This window comes from Cygnus olor, chromosome 8 (assembly GCF_009769625.2).
Source record: "Cygnus olor isolate bCygOlo1 chromosome 8, bCygOlo1.pri.v2, whole genome shotgun sequence".
In the NCBI taxonomy this organism is placed as follows: domain Eukaryota; kingdom Metazoa; phylum Chordata; class Aves; order Anseriformes; family Anatidae; genus Cygnus; species Cygnus olor.
In genome coordinates this window covers 14,943,520-14,966,049 of record NC_049176.1, presented here as the reverse complement: position 1 = coordinate 14,966,049, position 22,530 = coordinate 14,943,520, and the positions used below count along the sequence as shown (strand labels likewise).

At 39.9% G+C, this 22,530-nt stretch overlaps 1 long non-coding RNA gene across 4 annotated transcripts in view; it reads left to right on the top strand.

The window, feature by feature from the left end:
• LOC121074154 overlaps positions 1–22,530 on the top strand; it is a 48,985-nt gene that overhangs the window by 833 nt on the left and 25,622 nt on the right. For 2 of the 4 annotated variants that reach the window (XR_005822174.1, XR_005822173.1), the window contains exon 2: positions 12,997–13,054. The exons of 1 other annotated variant lie outside the window; for it this stretch is intronic. This is a non-coding gene — a long non-coding RNA (uncharacterized LOC121074154). Of the gene's footprint in view, positions 1–12,996; positions 13,055–16,929; positions 17,057–22,530 lie in introns of all 4 variants that reach the window. One more of the 4 variants, XR_005822175.1, reaches the window with a different exon arrangement.

Here is a 22,530-nt window from a genome sequence, read left to right as displayed (position 1 = left end):
TTTTTTTTTTTTTGACTGCAAAGTATATTTGGTGGTTTTCTATGTTTTATTCATTGGCATGGGTCATTCCCAAGCTATGTGCAACCTCCTATCCCACATTACTTAAAACAGTAGGATGGCAAATGGGTAATTAGTAATACAAAGTGTATTGTTTTCCATTTGAGTTGCATTGTCACATGAATGAATGAATGTATTTGTTCATGGATCTGTATCGATACAGATGTTACTCCAATGTGATGGTTTCTGAAGTGATGGACTTTGTTGATCCCTCAGATCTTGACTGTAGTTTGCAAATACATAGTTAAAGTGTTGCAGAGAAAACCCTCTAAATGTTACTCATGTACCTATGTGATGTAATGTAATAAATGCAATGTAAAAGCCACTTCTGCCTAGGTCTGCAGAGAGCTTGAGACAGTAGCTATCAGTATGAGGCTTCCTATTCACTTCATTGGAGCCTCATTCATACCACTGTGCTAATTTCTTTAATGTTCAGCAAATGGTGATGTGTTCCGTGGTAAATTTTGTTCTCAGGAGACTTTCCTCCTTGTGCTTAAAATTTTCTTCAGAATATTATTTTTAGATAGCATTCTCATAGAAACCAGACTCATCCCAGATTTATGCTACATTCAATTACTACTGACAAAGATTTTTAATTAGAATGTAATGATTTTGTGTATAAGGCACTGACCTAGGATGTGGGAGACTTCGATTCTACTCTTGATTTTATCACAAACCTCCTATTTACTCACAGACTTATTACTTAATTATGCCTATTTCTCTTCTACATTTCATCTGCTTCATCTCTCAAAGAATGCAAATGTTTTAGGGAACGGGATTTTTACTTACTGAAATGTACAGAGCAAACACAATGCAACCCTGATCTCACCAAGGGACTTTAGGCATTACCATGTAACATTTATAATAGTCATGATTAATAATATATTCCAGCTGAGCATCCTAAAGCTCAATTACGAAAGTTAAAGCAGCTAGTAATTTCTGAGGACATTCAGATCTTAAAAAATAAAATAAATAAAATAAATAAAATAAAATAAAATAAAATAAATAAAATAAAATAAAATAAAATAAAATAAATTACTTTCTGTGTTCCTTTCTTTAAATTCTGGTAACTAAGCTCCCAGTCCTATAATGACTTGTCTGCAAATCTGAGCATACAGTTGAGTAGTTTTACTGATGAGTAGAGCTGCTCGTGTTTGCAATGTTAAGTGTGTGCGTGAATTGTGGAATTGGAAAGAAATGATCTTTTTTTCGTTGTTTTGAAATGCTAGTTTGTGATCTTGCACACAAATATTCTCCAACATGCACTGAAAATTTCTGACTTCTGACCCTTGCATGACCAAGTTATTGAACGTACAACATGTTTACAAACAATTCATTCCAGCCCTCAAAAACAGTCATTTTCAATGAAAGTGCCGCCACATTCTCTGCATTAGCTGTCTCACTATAGGAATAAGGAAAGCCATGCCATTTCAGGCTTTTTAGTGTCTTTTAATCATGTGCAACCCAAAATTAATGAGCCAATTCTCTGTGTGTAAAAGAAGTCAGCGGTTTTGGGATATTTCTGTATGTACACTTCACAGATTCTGACTGAGGTTAGAAAGCTACTGTATCACAAATTAATCTCCTGTCTAAGAAAATTAGCTGAGTACTGTCTAAGAGTGCCTGTTTCTCTGCTCTGTAGAAGGTGTGGGTGATTTGCTCTGATGAATTTCCTGCTGTTGGGTGAGACAAATACTGCAGTGGACCATAGGCAAACTCCTAAAGACTCAGATATGGATGCACAGGATAGATAAAAGAACCTGCCTCAATGTCTCTGAAGACAGTTTCTTTCTGCGGGAGTATCCAAACTCAGAAGAAGTTTTCTTGCATTATGAGGAAGATAGATATTTTGTTTCAAACAAAAGGAATTTGAAATATTTCAGAGAATCTCTCTTTGTCTCAAAGAATGTGGCAGTTTGGGCAAGGCAGGCAAATATATGTAGAATTTTTTATTTTTATAATTACTCATTTTTGGTCTGGATGCGGACAAGTTTCTAAAACACTGTAGGAGCCTTTGTCAACCTATACTGTTGTTTTGCCATGAAATACTACAGAAGGGATAACCTGAGATATAACTCATCTAGAAAGCTGGGGCCTTGGAAAAAGCATGTGATGGCTCCTGAAGAATCAGTATACAACTTTAGACTGCAGAATCAGAAATAGTAGCAATAGCCTACTGAAATCCTGAGAAGCTTTGATAATATAGGCCAAGATGGGCCTGAACAGGTCTGGAAAGTCCCCAGTAAAGGGTGACTTAGTCCAGGTATATGACAGTAATGAAGTATTTCATGCAGTATGGAAGCCATTCACAATTTCTGTGATGCTAATATCTGGGGCCAAAGCAAAACTGGATGGCTGTCCCAAGCCAAATTCCTTTTTTTTTTTTTTTTTTAAATTTGTTTTCATTTTGTATTGGATCAAAAGGTTTAAAATGTTTGTGGAATGAGCAGGGCCTTAAGATATTAGCTGGAAATTGTTGAAACATTTTGTTTTGACTTGGTCTGACAGTAATCCATGCCTGCTACAGTTTTCTGATGTCTCATCTGAGCTGCGGTCTGCTCCTTGTGAGCGTCTGAGGAGCCACTCCCCATGTAGTTGCAGGATTAGCAATGGTGTGTTACAATTACATCAGATCAAGATTTGGTTTTGACTGTAGGATAAATCTTTACCTTCCCATTGTCTTGTACCTTCCATCTTTGAATTTTGGACAGATGAAAGTGTGAATCAGAAAGCTCCCACCTTTGGTGGTCTTCAGGAGGTCAGACGGTTTGCATTCAGCTGCTAGTTGTCAGCAGATGTTTACTAGAGAGGCTGGCACCTCTGAAATACTTCTGGAGATTTTCTGCTGCAAGGCAGGGCTAAAGCTGCTTAAGCATTGAAATCTTTCAGTTATGGTGTATCTATGCCCTTTTACAGTGACCTGATAAATAGCTAACAACAAACACGGGTATATTTATTTGACCTCCGAAGGCAGGGAGCATATGTGGACATCTCTACCATGATACTGTGGCCAATGCTCCTTATAAGTTGCTCATAAAAAACATTGATAAAGTTGGCCCTGCTACCAAGTCTGACAGGTACACGGTCCTTTTACATAAACTGAAGTTGCAAGTTCCAAACCGAGGGTGACTGAGGGTGCTTTGTGCATAACCTGAATGGACTGGCGGCAGGAGGGGTTGGACCAGGTGCGAGAGCATCCAGGTGAGGTTGCAATGGGAGATCTCAGACAGGATTCCCATACAACAAAGATAAGGAAGAAATGTATTGCATAAGCCATCAAATGAGAAAAATGATCTGGCGACAAATGTGGTGACTTCAGTGGAAGCCTTCTGGAGCTATGTCATTCCATTTTTCCTAGAAACACAGGGCTTACCTTTAGAAATAAAACTCGCTAGCGTGAAGATGTAGCTTTTCTTGGGTTTGATAACTGTCCAAGCTGTCGCCTCTAAACCCACCAGAGATTGTTCTTTGGACAAGTTTGTGAGCAGGGACCTCCTGACTAAGAGTCTATGGGCATTGCAGTACTTGGGACCTTGGCACTGGCACAAGAGCACCCCACAACAACAGCAACAGCAAAAACCCCAATGGCTGTCACTGGTGGTCACTGACAACCATGAAAAATGACATATAATGGTGACGGGTCATCCCGAGTGCAATTCCCTATGAGATCAAAGAATGAAGGGAGCGTTTCAGCTTGGGATAAACTGACTTCAGATAGATTTGTTTTGATCCTTTTAATGGATTTTATGTGTTTTGATCAAAAATGATATTTTGCTGTAGGGAAAACACTTAGATGGAAAATTTCCAATCAGTGCGACTCTCAAGGAAGCTTCTTCGTTTAATCAAATACTTGTCAAGCACACTTCACACATTTCTCACAGCAATTAAAGAAGCCATTTTCCTGAAGTAAGGAAGGCGTTTGGTGAGACATTATTTTAAATATAAAATATGACATGTTTTGTCAGGAGTATCTTTAAAATGACGGTCTTGCTTTATGCTCTGATTTTCTCTCTGTGACTGACTGGTTAGAATTGAAATCACTTTTAGGCTAATAATTTAGCATGTTTTTAATTAGGTTTCTATTTGCCTCTGACATTTTACTCAATAAAAACCCTAGAAAATATTTTTTTTTTCCTGCAAAAGGGCTATACATCAAAATTCAGACACCACTTCAGAAAGGTGCAGTACATTTATGACCTTGTGTGATTACTGATCTCTGAATCTAATCTTAAGGTACTTTAATGGACTATAATTATCTACAGTGTATAGTTACTGCCTTTCCTGAGATTGATTTAAAATTGCCTCAGGAGGCAAGTGCTGTATAATTATCTGATAAGAACTAAAGTTGATACTCTCACTAGAAACTTTTGGAAACACAAAAATAAATATAGTTCAGGACAAAACTTACTGTTGGCCAGCTTCAGAAATGAAATCTATTCTTGCGGGCTGTCTCTGCAGCTACAGATAAAGAAGAAAAGGGGAAAAGCTTACAACCATTTTCAAGATATCAGCGTAATTTAGCAAACTTAGTGGAAGGTGGACTTGCCCTCTGCCACAAATGTTCCTACCAGAATCATAACCAGAAGACAGGATGGGACAGTAAAGTCTCTGTATGTTTTCACTGCAATAAGAGTTTGGGATTTTGTTACACATTAATGAGCTGTCATCTTAAGGAAGAACTGGTTTTATTTTCCCCTAAGAATATGAAGATATGAAGATATCTACAGAAGATCTCACCTACAACAGGACAAACAACTTCAGAGTGAACTTCAGGAGGCTGAATTCTTAAATTGCATTTTGTTTTGTTTTCTTGTTTTGTTTTGCTTTGCTATGTTTTCTTGTTTGTTTTGCTTTGTTTTTTGTTTTCCTTTCATTTTGCTTGCTGTTAGCCTGGCTTAGTTCGGGCTGAAACGCTGTGTTTAGGAAGGTAGGGTGTGCTGATGAGCTGCAGAATGGGCCAAACATGCCTCATTTTTCCAAAATTAATTGACAATAGCTTGTACTACTGTCAGGTCTCTCAGGTAAGGTGCTGAGAATAGACGTGCTGTGCCTCCAAAGGCTCAAAGGCTTCACAAGGTGGCTGTAGTGACCTGCCAGTCAAGCCCAGGGTAGAACATCTGAGCACATCTGAGACTGTGGTTAAAGATGATAGATGCACTAAGAGACCACATGGAGCTTGGAATTACAGAAATCTCTTTTTAACCAATTGCAGTGGAAGCCTGCTTTTTTTCCCACTCTATTTATGTTTTAGTGATTTATCTGAAGGGTTGTCTAAATAGGTAATGACCATGCAATGATTAAAATACAAAACTATCCGCAAATCATGGAATAGAAAGAATCATGATGTTTGCTCTGTTTCCAGTCTCTGAGATGTACCAGCACACAACACACTGAAGAATGCAAAATTATTCCCTGCCCACCCCCCACCCCCCCAAAAAAAAAGAAAAGTCTTTAAGTTGGATGACATTTGGTTATCTCCAGTTTTTAACACAGCTTCTAAAAGTATCAAGGATGATTTTCTAACGCAAAAGCTACTGTGCCTTCCACAACATGCTGGACCTCACTGTGATGAAGTGACGTGTAAATCAATGTGATGTAAATCAATCTGTGAAATGGAGGTTGGTGGTTGCTTAAAGATCATTGACTGTGGGTAGATTATAGCAAATGTAGAGCAAGTTTTCTGGCAGGAACTGTAGCCTGTGAAGGGATCAACCATTCTGGAGCAGTCTGTTCCTAATGGGCTGCACCCTGTGGTACAAACCCATGCTGAATCAGTTCATGAAGGTTTGCTTCCCATGGGAGGGACCCCACACTGGAGCTGGGGATGAGCATGAAGAGGAAGGAGCATCTGAGATAAAGTGTTATGAGCTGACCCCATCCCCCTGCACTGCTCAGGAAGAAGTTGAAGAATCAAGGTTGAAGTTGAGCCTAGGAAGAAGGGGAGTGAGGAGAAGGTGTTTTTAATTTGGTTTGTTTCCCACTAGCCTACTCTGTTATTAACTGGCAATAAATTCACCCTCCCCAAGCCCAGTTTTTCTGTTTGTCCCTGCTGCTAATTGGCAAGCAATCTTTCTGTCTTAATACTGACCCACAAGCTTTTTCATCAAATTTTCTTCCTGTCTTGCTGAGCAGGGAAAGTGAGAGAGTGGCTTAGTGGTCATGTGGCAGTCAGCCAGTCACAAAATGAAATTTTTAATTTTTTTTTCTATTAAATTAAAAATAAAAAGAGCAAACTGAATGGAATCCTTCAAAATGCCACAATTCGGCAATCAGAGAAAAAACAAAATCAGAAAAAAAAAGAACCACATCCAGATTAAAGTCCATTCCAGTACAGTGGCAAAGAATTAGAAATAAAAATAATAATAATTAAAAAGGAATTCAAAAAGGTACAAAGAAGGGACATAGCTGTCAATATGAAAAATCTAAATCTAAAGATATTGACAGAACCATGTCTGGCTACATCTGGTTCTGATGTAGCTTTAGCAGAAGAAAGTTTTGCAGTTATTACAGGGTGTCTGGTAGATGCTGATAAAATCTCTAATACTGATTCAGAAATTGCAACATGGTTAAATATTTAAAAAGAGCAACCATCCATATACAAAGTCCACATGTCATCTGAATATTTCCAGCTTGGTTAACATGACATCAATCGTGGGTAACAATGCAAGATCTAATATGGTATTGAATTAATATGGAACGAAAGGATAGGAATAGAATAAACAACAGAAATCATGGTTTATGGAAATAGGCTCTTGCCAAGCAAGAATTGTTTAATCATGATGAGATTACAAATTTGGGTGGTAAAGGAAGGGGTCAGTGTGATATACTTCAGTAGGTTTTTGTAAGGCACTTAACCTGGTCTGTATTACATTCCGTAAAAGAATTAGTGATACCATATAGGAGAAATTCACATTAATTGGATTAAAAAGTGACTGACACAGCTGAAGATGTAGTTTCTGGAGAATAATATATTTTTTTTTACTCCCCCCCGCCCCCCCCCATAGCTGAGGTCTACATGGACTAAGAGTAGATAGAAGCTATTCTGTATCTTTATCTAGAAGTAGTGCAAAAACAGTGCTGATAAATTGTAGAGATGACAGAGGGCCGTTGAAATGGTAAATAATGAGGAGGCTTGGGAACAATCTAGATACCACGACAAAGCAGCTCGCTCAGAATGAATTTATTTTAATATCATCAAGGTACGGTCAAACAAGGTTAATTAATTACTTTATTTATAACAATTGCTGTATCTGGAAAATAAACAAAACAAAACAAAAAACAGTGTTCAGGTGTGTAAGTCCTTCCTAAGCTCATACGTATAAGACCAAGGAATGAAAAGCAAACCTACAAACTATATTCCTCTGAGATAAGTGAATACCAATCAAAAAAGCAAAACCAAACCCAACCAAAATGCCAAACAACAACAACAAAACCCCCAGAAGTAGTAATTCAAGGTTTCTCAGCGGCGCAGGCAAAATTTAAGCTGTACCGTAATGATGGAATAGATTCTTGAAAGAGGGTGGTGGATTAGGGCTGGGAGAGATCCAAAGGGATGTTGGGGGGTTGGAAGGTTTTGTGGGACCCTTCCAAAAAGCCCGTTAGCAGCATGGCATCCAGGGTATTCAGTGGGATTTTGCTGGGGTGATTGGAGATAAGGGCATGTGACAGAAAGGGCTCATGAGGTTAGTCCCTGCCTTCCAGCCTGCTTCTGGGGCCACCTCAGCCACGGTCCTCCCGAAGACAGGGGACGCAAGCACAACTCGCTGGGTGAGCCGTGGCCATGCGGGGCGCTAGGAGAGGTCTCAGCTCAGGAGTGGCTTTGCCCCGCCACAGGTGTCAGCTGCTGGGAAAGCTCAGGGAAGGAAAATCTGTTTTCTTCCCACCTCAGGCTCTAGACTGGTCATTACCAGGAAAGTTAGTGTACTTTCTATTAGTGTGCAGTATGGTTCTGTAAAATGGCTGAAGTTTTCACTGCACTATAAATCTAAGCAAAGTTGCTAGATTTTGTTCGAGATATATAATTTACTAGCTGTTTTGAAGCAAATGTCACTTTCTTTATATATTTACAAACAGCTGGGGATCATGAGGCAGCTGTTTAAGGAACTATATTTATTTTTAGATGTAAACAAAATATTAAAGTGCCCTCCAGAAATCTCTGTGCTCACACAAATGTCTCATAGTCTATATTATTTATATGCGTGAGTGTATGGGTCGCTCCAGCTTGTTTTTGTCTGATACATTGGATCTCTCCTCTCTAGTTAAAGCAGTCCACAGGGAATGGCCACATGCTTGCTCTAGCTTAACTCATATGGTGTTATGGAAAAAAACTTTATTTTCTTTTCCCTCTTAGATGAGGGAGATTAAAAAAAAAATCAAAAAAAATCTCCTTAAACATGACATTCCATTCCTGGAAAAAAAAAAGAAAAAAAAAAAGAAAAAAAGAAAAGAAAAAAAAAGAAAAAAAAACTTGGATTTTCCTACTGAAAGAATTAAACAACGTTAAAGTTTTGAACAGCTTGGAACAGCATCATGGAAAGATGTAACACTGATAAAACAGATCCTGTTCTCCTTAGTCACGCTGATTATGAACAGATGCAGGAAGACATGTCTCTTTCCCCTGATGCTTTCCTTTGACCTATTACATATTTTCACATGCAGCCTTAATATCTTCCCTGAGTCACACAGACATTCCTGCCTACTAGGGAGATTGCTGTTGACCTGCGTGTTGTTCCCATTTATTTTAAAAATAGGGAGAAAGAGACTCTTCTGGAAGGTTAATTAGAGTGGTCAAGGTTTTTAGATTGTGACCTTCATTTTCTCTAAATTATTTCATGCCAAGTCTTAAAGTCTTTGGTACACTTGCTTGATGGCAGTCTTTCTAAAGGCTTGGGCTTTTCAAAGCTGGATGGGAGAATTCTAGCAATACCTTATACCACATAGACTATGTATTTTGAATCCAGAACTATAACCTGTCAGTTCAGCTGAAAATCCTCACAAACAGATACACAGCTGTGTAGGATACAGACTCTGTTAGAGACGTGGAGGGAGGACCTGACAGTGGCTACTTGACAACTGCTTCCAGAAAGTTTGTTCATGTGTAAGTGGGGAATTGCCCAGAGCCCACGAGCTACATTTGGGTGTTCCTGGGACTTCCTGACTTACACCATTGAAATTTCATAGAATCATAGAATGGTTTGGATTGGAAGGGGTCTTAAAGATCATCTGGGTACAAGCCCCTGCCACAGACAGGGACACCTTCCACTAGACCAGGTTGCCCAAACCCTCATCCAGCCTGGCCTTGAACACTTCCAGGGTTGGGGCAGCCACAACATCTCTGGGCAACCTGTGCCAGTGCCTCAGCGCCCTTATACCTAATCTAAATCTACCCTCTTGTAGATTAAAGCCATCACTCCTCATCCTGTCACTACACTCCCTGATAAAAAGACCCTCTTCATCTTTCTTGTAGGCCCCCTTTAAGTACTGGAAGGCTGCTACAAGGTCTCCTTGGAGTCTTCCCTTCTCTATACTGAACAACCCCATCTGTCTCAGCCTTTCTTCATAGGAGAGGTGCTCCAGCCCCCTGATCGTCCTCGTGGTCCCCCTCTGGACTCTTTCTAATACATCCATGACATATTATACATCCAATTTTTTGTGCTTCTAGCTTCAGCTGAGGTTAGAAGGGTGTAGGTGAAGTCTTCTTTATGGTATTTCAACACTTGTGATTCAAGCTATATACAGGGAAATTGAAAGGGTATAAGTAGCAGGGACTTAGGGAGTGAATTTAATGGGGGGGGCTAAAACAAACCTCTTTCATTGGCAGGGACATCATAGCGTGTGGGCTGAAGATATGGATCACTCAGATGAGCAGATGGCAGGTATGGGAAGGCAGGTGGGAGTTATGGCACTGCACTGGGACCACAACAGGGTCCACACAGCCCAAGATGAGCCACATGGCAGGTGGAGGGCTCGAGTCTCCCTTATTCAAAGGTCTTCCTCATGTGACTAGCAGGAACCTCACCTTCCTCCCTCCCAGACCTGCCAGGTACTTTATGGCTATATGTTCATCTCAGGCAGTTTGTCTCCGTCTAGGCTCTTCTGAAGTGATTCATATGCATCTAGCAATAATGTTTGTTCATTAGCTACACTAACCTTACAATCTTGGTGTTCTAAGACAGTCTAAGTGTATATTGACTCAGATTATAAATTTGGGTCATATCCATATTATCAGATGAAAGTTTTTATGATTACATGACAAGATGCCAGAAAAAAAAATCCACAACAATCTGAGATCTATGAAAATCAGCCGTATGTGCTGAGAAAAAATCAATAAGTAATTTACCCAGAGAATTCCAAAGAGAATGTATGGTTTTTGAGACATAGAATAACTTTTACTTATTGATTCCGAAAATGTCCAGAACAGGGAGAGATGTAAATAAGGGGATCCTGCTCCTCTGGAGTTCAGTAGGAGGAGGATCATGCCCTGAGCTAGCAGCTTTGGGATTTAGAAAGGTATGCTCTGATGCTTAATTAAACTGTTTTATTAGAAAACTTTGTCACAGCCTGTACGTGTCTTGAAGGCAGTTTTATTAAACAGACTGAATAATTCTTTTCAGCCATTAAAGCTGATTGGTATTCTTAGCTTTGAAGAGACGGAAACACAGAGAGCACTGATAATGAGAGCTGGGCAGCATTCGGGGAGTTGCCTTTGTTGGGTCTCTTTCTGATTTTTCTTTGTCTTTTGAGCAGGTGCTTGTGGCTTCTTGAGGCAATTTGCCACCTGACAAGTCAAAATTAAACTGAAATATTAATAGCTACATATTTTGACTGGTTTTGAGTCAAGACTGTGCAGAGCCACGGTGTTAAATCTGAATTAATTTAGCTCACTATGACTATGTATGCAACTATATCTACTTTAAACCAATCTCTGTTCACTTTGTTTTTGTCGGGATTTTTTGATTTTCATTTCAAAAGTTTCTTCTTCTGTCAGAGAATGGAGTATCTAGTGCTAATACAGTCTATGTTTCTGAGTGTATGTCTGTCCTGAGAAAAACTGAGGAAATATAAATGAAGAACCTGATTTTTAAAGGTGAAAAACCTTTACTTTTCCTAATTTGTTTGTAAATATAATATTCACATTTTTTTCCTCTACTCATGCTTTGGATATTAAAGGACAGGTGGGGCTGTCCACAAATGACAGTGACAATCCTCTTATTGCTAAAAAAAACAACAAATCAAACCAAAACAAAGAAACAACAACAACAACAAAAGAAAAATCTAGTATTATTTCTTATGTTTAATTTATTCTATGTACAAATATACCCCAAATATTAAAAACTTTTTTGAGAAAGTGAAAAATTTGGCAAGCATGCTTTTCTGTGTTCTTAGAAATGTTTTTTTTTTCATTCCAATTATTGAACTGGTCTTCCTGACTGAATATAGAGTCTGATTTCATTTTACTGCTGTTTACTGTTCACTCTCTAATACTCAGGCTCATTTCCGTCATGTCACTGGAGTAAGATAGAATTGGACTGGGGTATATCTCAGTGTTTAACAGACAAAGAAAGGGTATGTTTAAGGGACCACTAGGTCAAAGTCAAAGTGATAAAGCACAGATTATTGCATTTGGATTGATATCTTAGACACTTCATCTGGGATTTATTATTATTATTATTTTTTTATTTGTATTAATACAGAAATCTACTCTTTCCATTCAACAGTTAGGATGAAAATTTCCTTGATAACCATCACACCTGGATAAGTATTGAACAGATGTTGACTGTGGTTATAAAGGAAAGTTATTCGGAAGATAAGGAAGAATTGTTCCTAAAAGAATCAATTACACCTTAACACCACTATTGTGTATTTATAAAGTTACATCCATGGAGTCAGATTTTTAAGACATATAAACACCAAATATAAAAAACTTGTGCAAGATTTTTTATAAACATTCTGTAACCATCATTCTGGCTTCCATCCAGTGGTCATACTTTGTGAAGCTTTATGTTCAGCATGATGGATTTTTTTGTTTGTTTTTGACTTGTGGACTTATCTAGTTAAAATATTATTTGTTATTTTTTGCATCCATTGCCTCTTATGTTATTGCCACACACATCTGAGAAGTGTCTGGCTTCATTTTCTTTTCATCCTCCTGTTAGAGAGCTGAAGTCTTCCCTCCTCTAGGCCAAACAGTGACAGCTCTCTCAGCATATCCTCATATGTCAAATGCTCCCGTCCTTTAATAAAATTTGTGGCCCCTTGCAGTACTCGCTCCAGTATTTCCATGTCTCTGTGGAAAGCTGCAGGAGTTTTAAGACATTAGCAGCCTCTCAGGTGAGTGAATTATGCTGCACCTTCTTAGCAATAACAAATAATTTTAGTCTCTCACAGTCTACGAGCACTAGCAGCGCTAGCAGCTTTGGTATTTTTAATGAATTTTTGATTATTTTTTTTCAGGATTTCTGCATCAAGATTTGACAATAGACTTGCCATACAATGCTAAGAAACCCAAATAAGAAGAGAGCTCAACAGCTCCAGGGTCCCAGCTCACCCTGAAATGTTCAGGGGACTGGTTTAGGGTGCTGTGCCCAAAATTTTATCTGTCCCCGCCCCTCTGCCATGCCAAATAACTTAAATGAGTCCCATCCCAAGGTTCCTCATCAGAGCAGCAGCTGGGAGTGTATTTTTCTTTAATGTCTCTCTCACACTGGTATATTGTTCAAGATACAATATAGTGTTTTCTGAAATAGACTCAGGTGTCTTCCTTCTATGTGTTAGAAATACACGTGACTTTGGGAGATAAAGTTTTGCACTTCAAATTCATATGGTAAGAGCACTCTCTTTTAGAATTTTGAGTGGGCACACATTCATTTAAGAAAATATTTTTAATATTTTTAAAACAATTTGCTTTTGTAACAGGAACCTCATATTCTTTAGTTTTAGGAGATAACACACAAAAGAATCCTTCCACCACTGTTTTTCAGTAAAAGACTTTAAACAGGTAAGAACGGTTTCTCGGAATTGGAAAACAGACTCATTTACTACAGCTACTGTAACTACTACTAAAAATTCTTTAACTGGAAAGTAGGATGTGAAAAACTGTTACCTAAAGCATTGCAGATGAGCCACAGTGGGCACTAAAACACACTTTCTGATGAAAGAAGTTTGTATAGGAAAATTAAAACCCATGTGGGAAAACAGCTTTGTGCACTATAGGAAGCTTCTCTTGGTCTCAGCCTAAGTGTATTCAGACAAGGACACTGCCGATTTTTGAGGACTTACTTAAGAGCACAGTGTTATTGTCTGAGTCCATGCTATTTCTTTGGCAGAAAAAGGTGATTCAGGAGGACAGATAAAGCCTCAGTCAGTAGACATCTCCTCTTGCTACTGTCTGGGACAGTGCTGTGTCCCAAGGAGGAGGTCCCTCTGCTCACTGTGATGGGATGAAGGTGCTGCCTTGCCTATGCATGGTGGATTTCTGATGGTGCTGCACCACCTCGTGGACCTGCTTCCAGAAGTGAAGCTGAACCCAGTAGCTGAACATTCTGGTATCTCTGGGTACATGTGAATGCTGCTGGTGAAGGAGCCTGCTACGATGGTCTGTGCCATTCTGGCTTGTGTATGCTCTGCTTATTTCTCCCTGACTTCCTCCATTCTCCTTCTGCTTGGTTCTCCCTGATTTCCTCCATTCCCCCTGAGGCAGCATGATGTATGAGCTTGGTGAGGGAGTGGATGGAATATTCCAGCCAGTAACATTTGCGCTGTGTGCTGCAGAGGAGTCCTCTATCTAACTGCTTTACTGCATTCACAGACCAGAGGTACTTGTGTCAATGTCCTGAGGCTTTAGTTCAACAAGGCATCAAAGAATATGCTGACTTCAAAGCATGTGAATAATACCACCGAAATCATGTGGTTGTAGTAAGGATATGCTTACTTCTGTCAGGTTATGCACCTCAGTCCCACGATACCATGATGCTAGATGTTTATGCAGCGCACAGACTGGTCAGTGTCCCAGTGCACAGCGGCTGGCCAAACCCCAAGCAGCTCTCAGGCACTGGTTTAGCTACTGTGTGTCAGTCCTCTCAGCACTGCATGAGTTTGTTTTTATCAGTCTTTATCTATCAGTGCTAAAAATATCCAGACTTAACAGTGAAAACAGCATGGAAATGTAAGAACAACACAGCAGAATAGCTGGGTGACATTTTTTCACAGCGCAAACCTCAACTGAAAAAACTCTGCAGTCCGTCTCCTCCTCTCAGTGAAAAGATTTCACCATTTTTCAGGGGATATGTTAGAATCTGTCTATAGTTATCATAATTTTACTAACTAGTTACAGTTGTTGAAGTAAAACACCTTACAAGAGTGAGGTGAAAGGCAATTTCTCCTGCATGTCCAGCTCAGGGTAATATATGTAAATAGGGTGTTGTAAATGAAAATATCCACAGTATTTATATCCATTATGTTAAAATTGCTGCCATATATCTCCCAGTGCCTTAATAACAAGAGCACGTGAGGCTTCCCCCCCCCCCCCTTTTTTTTTTCTCCCAAAGCGTAGGACATTTTCATACTGTTGTGTTATTTATTTATTTTTTTATTTTTTTATTTTTCATATATTTTAGTTGGTGCTATTAGACCAGACTCTGGCATTTTGTTAAGTAAGAAACAGAGGGAGGCTGCTGATTTGTGTAACACCTGTCAGTATTTTAAAGCAGATTGACAGCTTCAATAAAACCTTTTTGCAGGGAAAGAAAGAGCTGTATTTCATAGGGTCCAGTGGGGAAAGTAGGCATCTCCTTTCTCCACCACATTCTGCCTGCTACTGCTTAGCATGTGGTGGTGCTGAATCCATAATTGCTGTTCTCTCAACCTCCAAACTGCTTATCTCGGTGGCTGGGAATTTAAACAAGTAACTCCCAAAGCAGTACAGTTGCTTCCCCAGTCTTTGCATGCTTGTTAGCTTTCTTTTCCTCCTATGTTTTATTGGGAATGCCATATGCAGGTCATTACAATAAACACATTGCCACATTAAATTTTCTCCAGTATATCTTAGCAGCTGTGTAATATTTAGGTGGCTTCTCTCAGTACAGTCCTTAAGGTTGTGAAAGTATTTTTTGTTTGTTTTTGTTTTTTCAAGAGAACAGGACTTTTTTATACAAAGAGAAATGATGCTTCCTCCCATGTATTAATTCTTCAGGGTGCATCAAGGAAGCTGTATGGAACCGGTTGTGGTTGAAGGCAGGGTGGGTACCAGAAAGAGAAGTATGTAACATGCTTCAGCTCTACAGAAAAAAACACCCAGGAGGAGCTGGTCTTACCCCTGGCCTGTCCATGTAGGAGGCAACAGTGTGTGCAGAGGGTTTCTACTCCTCCACATATCTTCTGAACAAATTCTCCCATCAAAAAGTATCAAGGCCATTGTTTGCACCCATCACTTGCAGAGATGTTTGGGTCTGGTAATCAGGCAATTAACCTGAAGTCCAAGGCCATTGAAATCGGGGGAGGAAGAACATTGTTTCAAACAAGGTTGCGCTGGTGATAAAGGAAAATGCAAGTTGGGAGTTGAAGGTAAAAGAATGTAATTTAAGTTCTCCTCAGCACCCTTGTACAGACAAGCCCTCCTTGCTCATTTTAAGTAGTTCAGATTCAGGTAGTTCAGTAATTCAGATTACTGAATGAACAGAAAGATAAAATATATTTTCAAGTTTCTTAAGTTTTCATTATTAATATGGAAGAATCAAGATAAAGAAAAGGGGTGGACCACATTCTCTGAGGAAACAAAAAGTATACGTATTAAGTTCTATTACCTAGAAAAAAAATCTAAATGTGTGTGACATTTGATGTGTGGGTACTGATAACCTTGAGGACTGTCCGATTTTGGACAAATGCAGTCCAATCCTGTAAGGTGCTGAGCCTTCCTGGTAAAAATCCTGGTAAAAGAGCAAAGTCCTGTATTTTAAAGGTGCTCAGACATTGCATTTCACTGTGTTTAAATCCTTAAGCTTGTGATAATTTACATTGCAAAGTCTGTTTTTCATAAATGGCTTCAAGCACTTAAGGATTTGTATATATATATTTAATTTTTTTTTGAATAATAATATTTAGGTACTTAATTCTCCATGTTTTCTAGAAAATACTCAGGAGCAGATGCATAGCCAGGCTTGAGAAAAGAAGGAATAAAAGTCTCGCTAGGGGCTCTGAGGGATGGTGCAGGTTTGGTGCAACCTAGGTTTGTGGGAACAAGTATCACAGCACTGATGGTGATGCTGAAAGGAAGGTCTCACTCACCCTGCAGGGGGCAGTTTTTTAACAAACCTTTCAATTGTTTTCTGTCTCACTTGTATTTTCTTTACTTTATGGAAGGTTGACTATGTTAATTTTAGACTAATTTGGCTTTTGAGATTTAAACTACTCTTTCTGGTTCTATGGTACTTCGAGAGCTTAGACAGGACTTGAGTTCCTGTCATGCATGTGAACATGAATGACAACATGAAGCGATTTTGATTATGCTTGTTTTCCATCAATGCTTCCTGCAGGCTGGAAAGGGCAGTAATGTATAAAATCTAAACAGAGGACAAGCAATTGGTTTTTATTTTCTGACATGCATCATGTACTGTATCAGGTTACCAAGCCATGTTTGCAATCCAGGTGGTAAACTATTTTAAATAGGTGACTAATAGGACTGATATGAATTCAGCTTTTGTTTATTAATTTATCTACTTATTTACTGACACTGCATTGAATTTCATGTAAGGGTTCAGGCCTCTGCTAAAGGTACTCACTCACACTGTTCTTTACCTTTCTCAACTTTCCATTTTCATGGGCCAAAGTCCACTGATGCTGTGGGATCTTGCCATTGATTCAGGATGTGGTTTTCAGTAGGGAACCAGGAACCTCTGTGTCTATTTATGATGATCTCCCATGTTCACCTGACGATCCTTGAACTGACAGAGGAAACCAAAGCAGCTGTGGCATTCTCCAGTATCTCCAGCATTCAGAAAAGAAGGTAATAAGGCAAAATCACATAACTCTCATTATTCCAACCCTGCAAAATGCTCTGTGAGCATATAAAAGTGCGAAATACCAGAAGGATTTTGTACAATGCATATTTAAATATATGACCGTTGCTGGTTTGGAGATACTATGAATGCACTATGCCTACAACATTTGTTTTCTGTACTCCCAGTGGGTATGATGTACCACTTTTCAGCTAATTATATCACAAAATTATTGTTTATCGTGGATTCCATGCCAAGTGTTTGATGTGGCTGAGTGGATAGCACAGCTCATCTGCATTTCTTCTAACAGCATGGGTCATACGGTGATCCCAGGCTGCACCACAGATAAGCAATCTGGCAAATACCCATGGTGGTTTTACCCAGCTGGGCAGCTGAGCTCTACCACAACCACTCTCTCGCTCCTCCTCTTCAAAGCAAAAGGGGAGAAAATAGAATAGCTCAAGGGCTGAGATAAAGACAGGAAGATCACTCAACAATTATTGTCATGGGCAAAACAGACTTGGTGTAGGGAGATTAGTATAATTTATTGCCTATCACTAGTTGACTAGAGCAGTGAGAAAAGCAAACTAAAAACACCTCCTCCCCATCCACCTTCTTCTACGCCCCCCCTCCCCCCCCAGCCCCGAGTGGTGCAGGGGAATGGGAAATGGGGGCTGTGGTCAGTCCCTGATGCTTCATCTCCGCTGCTCCTTCACGGTCGCTCTCTGCTCCTGCTCCACGTGGGGTCCCTCCCACGGGATGCCGTCCTTCCTGAACAGATCCTGCAGGGGCTGCCCACAGGCAGCAGCTCTTCAAGAACTGCTCCCACATGGATCCGTAGCACAGGGACCATCCGTCAGGAGCAAACTGCTCCAGCACAGGTCCCCCACGGGCAGCAGCTCCCCCCAGACCCCCTGCTCCTGCGTGGGCTCCTCTCCACGGGCTGCAGCTCCGGCCCGGGGCCTGCTCCTGCGGGGGCTCTCCATGGGCCGCAGCCTCCTCCAGGCCACATCCACCTGCTCTACTGGGAGCTCCTCCACGGGCTGCAGCGTGGAGATCTGCTCCATGTGGGACCCATGGGCTACAGGGGGACAGCCTGCTCCACCAGGGGCCTTTCCAGAGGCCGCATGGGAACTTCTGCTGCCTGCCTGGAGCACCTCCTGCTGCACTGACCTTGGGGGCTGCAGGGCTGGTTCTTACTCCTCTCTCCCATCTGCTGTTGCTCAGCAGATTTTGTTTTACCCCTTTCCTAACTCTGCTCTTCCAGAGGCCCAACCAGCATTGCTCACTGGCTCAGCTCTGGCCAGCAGCAGGTCCCTTTGGAGTCGCCTGGACCTCGCTCTGGTCTGATCTGACAATGGTACAGCTGCTGGGCTCTGCTCCAGCCCCCCACCCCCCTACCACACCCCTGCTATGAAAACCTTGCCACGTAAACCCAATACGTAAACCCCAGGCTGCTGGTAGCCTTAATCTGGCTATGAACCCCACTCAGAGATGTTTCTGCATTTTTTGTTACTATGGTTGTGCCGCTGCAGTCTCTGCACAGTGTTTTGTGGCACCTCCATGCTAAAGATCAGCCTGGTAATTTTGCCAGTGGGAATGCTCCTTACATGTTGTTGGAAGAGGTTTTTGAGGAACAGATATTGTCTGTAAAAAGCCCAACAAATTAACAAATTACATATTTGTGTCCTCTGAAACAAATAATAATAATAATAAAAAGATAATCAGGATTTGTCTTTGCTACACAGTGCTTGTGCTTGCTTTCCACCCAGTCACATATGGCAACAAAGCCATGATTTTTGCAGTGCTGATTAATGCTGCCAATTTCCCAGTAATTACTCAAATAAATATACTGTGCTGGCCATTTCAGAGTGGTTTATGAGGTAAACAAATTGAAAACCTTGGTTATAAGTTTCCAAACCTTGGTTACATATGGAAGAGACCCTCTGGTAACATGGCTATTGGTAGGTATGGAGAATGAAACAACTGGTACAATGGAGCACTAATAAAGCATAGTCTGCTCCACCGTTCAGTTATTAGAGGTAGATGGTGCTGTTGACAAAGAAATTGTGCTGCACAGTCTGCGGCACTCCTGCTTCCTGAGACAGACGCCTACAGACAATTGCAATAATTATGACTCTGAGAACTCCTTTGAGATCAGCAAGTATTATTCCGGGTAGAGATGCTTCCAGAATTTAAAGTAGCATTATTATGATTTTACAACTAGTAATGTTAGTTGTTGGTTTGGAGGAGCATAATCAACTTTGCTTGCACCTCTTGGTGAGTGAACCTCTCAAACCTTCGGTGTGCAGAAACCTGACCAGAAAATCTTCTGGGAACAGTGCCTCCCAATGTGTTGCTGTAGAAATTTTCCAGCCATATCCTTTAGGTGCAGAGATAATAAATAAATAAATAAATAAATAAATAAACAAGACTTGTTACACAGAATTAATGTTATTTCTGAGGGGCAGAATGGCTCTCTACTTGGTATTAATCATATGCTGCTTTACAAAAACACTTAGAGGTGCTCACCACCCTCTGGGCTCCATTGCACATATTATGGGTGCAATAAAAACCAGCCATTGGCCAGGAGGTTTGCTCCCAAATATGAGTTCATGAATAGTGGAGAAAAGGAGACAGCATTTTAAATGTGAAGTTTGCCATTCTTACCGCCAAGTTATGCTTAGCAGAAGAAGTACTATGTCTTTATGAAGAGGTCCAAGGAAATCAAAGGTTGCATTTGATAATCTGCATGGACAATGAATATTGTTCCTGATATGTGATTCATAAACCAGAGAAAGAGTCTTGAAACTGTCATAACCATCAGGAAGGTTGTTCACATGTTAGGATTGAGGGCTGGGGTAAAGCAGTCTGTGATTTCAAGTTACAGTCTGCTGTCCCTGTGTTGGGCTCGTGTGGACAGAATTGGATCAGGTACCTGACTAAAAGCACGTGCAAGGGACATGGTCTAGGATATGAAGGAAGTTGAGGAAAAGGTGGGAGCTGAACTTCCTTACCTTTTCATTAAACAACCCCCCTTCATTTTACATAAGCTCTGTAAGTGCTGTTTTTATGCTTATGATGTTGCTGAACCCAAATATTGAAGAATGATGGAATCTAATAAAGATGCCAGGCTCCTTTTTTTGTTATTAGATTCTGAACACTTTAGAATTCACTTGGGTCACATTTTGAAGCTTTTCTCTGCAGCTATCAGGGTTTGCAAGGCCATTTTGTAAAAACAAGACTGATCTATTCACACATTTGCAAGATTCTTGAAACAAAAGCTTAAAGAACCAGCTGTCACAAAAGAGCTTGGCAGGGCCAACACTGCAGAGGAATGGAGGAGTTAACTGCAGATTCCTGTGAGCTGAATCAATATAAAGGGCATGTAGCTAAGGACTGTGATTTTATTCGTCTGTTTTTTTGGTTCAGCAAGTTCTCTGCAAGATAAATCTGAAACCTCAGAGAATTTTTCCTCTTTTATCAAACCCTCCTTTAGCTTGTCTCAAGTTATTCAGAATCAGGTTAAAAGTACAACCGAGAAAAAGCAAAAGTCTTCATTTGTGATGTAAATGTCTCTAAAACAAAAATACTTTCATAATTTCTCATTCACCTTTTTTCATGTTCCTTATGTTCTTATACTCATTTTTAAGGTGCCAGGTAGAGAAAGCAAGGGAATTTCAATTTGCAATATATTTAAAGGCTCTCTCAATTTTCAGTCACTAATCTGTGGGTGCAATTTTAGGGTTGCAAACTCAGCAAAGAACTCTCTAACTTCTAATTAAATGCTTTTCTTGAGTGCAATGTTACTTTTCCCTAGTGATAGTATTGTTGTTTTTCTTGTCATCCGTGTACTGTTTGCGTATGATATCTCACCAAACACAATCTCAGAAGAATATTTAATGAAAAAATATTATTATCAGAAAAATTTGTGCTCTCAGTTGCCAATTTATAATGGACAATTAAAATAAAAAGCAAAGAATAATGGAAAATTTCACTTTTTCTTTTGTTGTCAATAAAATAACTATAAACCAGTGCAGATTTATATGACATGTAAAGAATATTTATTCCCATTTAAAGTCATTATGATTGGCTGTATTTGATGAGGATTCTTGGTTCAGTTTTATGGTTTGCTTCTCACATTTTCTTCTTCCATCTACTTTCAGTTAAGCTGTCTTATTTTTTGATCTGTTTACTTCGTGATGACTTCACCACACCTGTTTTGTTAGGCTGCACAGTCCTTCCATTTTGCCGCCATCTCAACCAGGTGGACCTCAGCTGCCAAGAGCTGCTGTAAAGCCATGTTCCCTCCAGGCTTGCCAGAACCAAGAGGCAGAAGAGTAAGGGTGAACTTGCAGTAGATCACAGCCTTTAACACTCTTTGGAACATAAGAGTTTAGTTATAAATTAAGTTTTGGGATCCTGTTTTCCTGATTTAGGGTCAGAGTAAGGAGTTGCTTAGCTGAAGGAATATTGCCTTCTCATGAAACCCTGGATGCCACTACTCAGCTCAAATGTTCAGCTGCTTAATTCTTACAATCAGATTTCTCTTCATTTCAGTGCATTTTCAAAGTCTGATTTGATGTGAAATTTTAGTATTTGCAATTGTTTTGGGGTTAATAATAGTAACAGTTTTAAGATAGCCCTTTAATTTTTTATTTATTTATTTTATCAGTAAACCCACTGTTTTTTACTGGTAAATAGCTCATTATATTGAAGTCCTGATGATTTGCAGGAATTATTAATATTATATCTCTTCTTGAAAGATGACCAACACAAAGATTTTGCTGTGTCTAGAGATCTTAACTGAGATTTATATGGTTTGTTGGACTCTCTAATCTTTTGAGACAGAGTGATTTTGACTCCTGTTGCTGTATTGCTGCAGTTTCAAATCTTAGAAGATATGACTAGAGTCCTGAAGCACACTGTACAAACCAAGATCAGAGATGATCTTCCTATCATATGGGTCAGGCTGCCTGTGCTAGAGACAGCTCTGGTATGGAGCAGCCACATGTTCTTGGACCAGTGATCCAGGCTCTTGGCTAACCCTGGCCACTTTGCTCCCTCACCTGTGCAATCACTGGTAAGTATCAAATGATTTGCACTGCTGAAAAAAAAACATTAATCCTTTAAGCCACTTTTAAAATGACATTTCAATGTCAGGTGGGGCTTAAAACCTGCCCCTTTGTCTTTACAGTGAAGGGAGTGATCAGCTCAGACACTACAGGCAATTGAACATGTCAATAAGGACCCAAAGTTAATGCTGTTAAGTGTTAGTTCATTTAGCACAGATCTGGTATATTCCTCATTAAGACTATTTCACATTGAAGAAATGAATCTTGATGATGACTGAAAAAATTGTAATGGTTCCGTGTGTTTAAAAGCACAGTTCATTCTCCAACCGAGAAACATTTAAGCCTTTGATGGTGCCACCTTCATCCTGACATTAGCTGTAGAACAACAACAGCTTCTTATTTTGAGG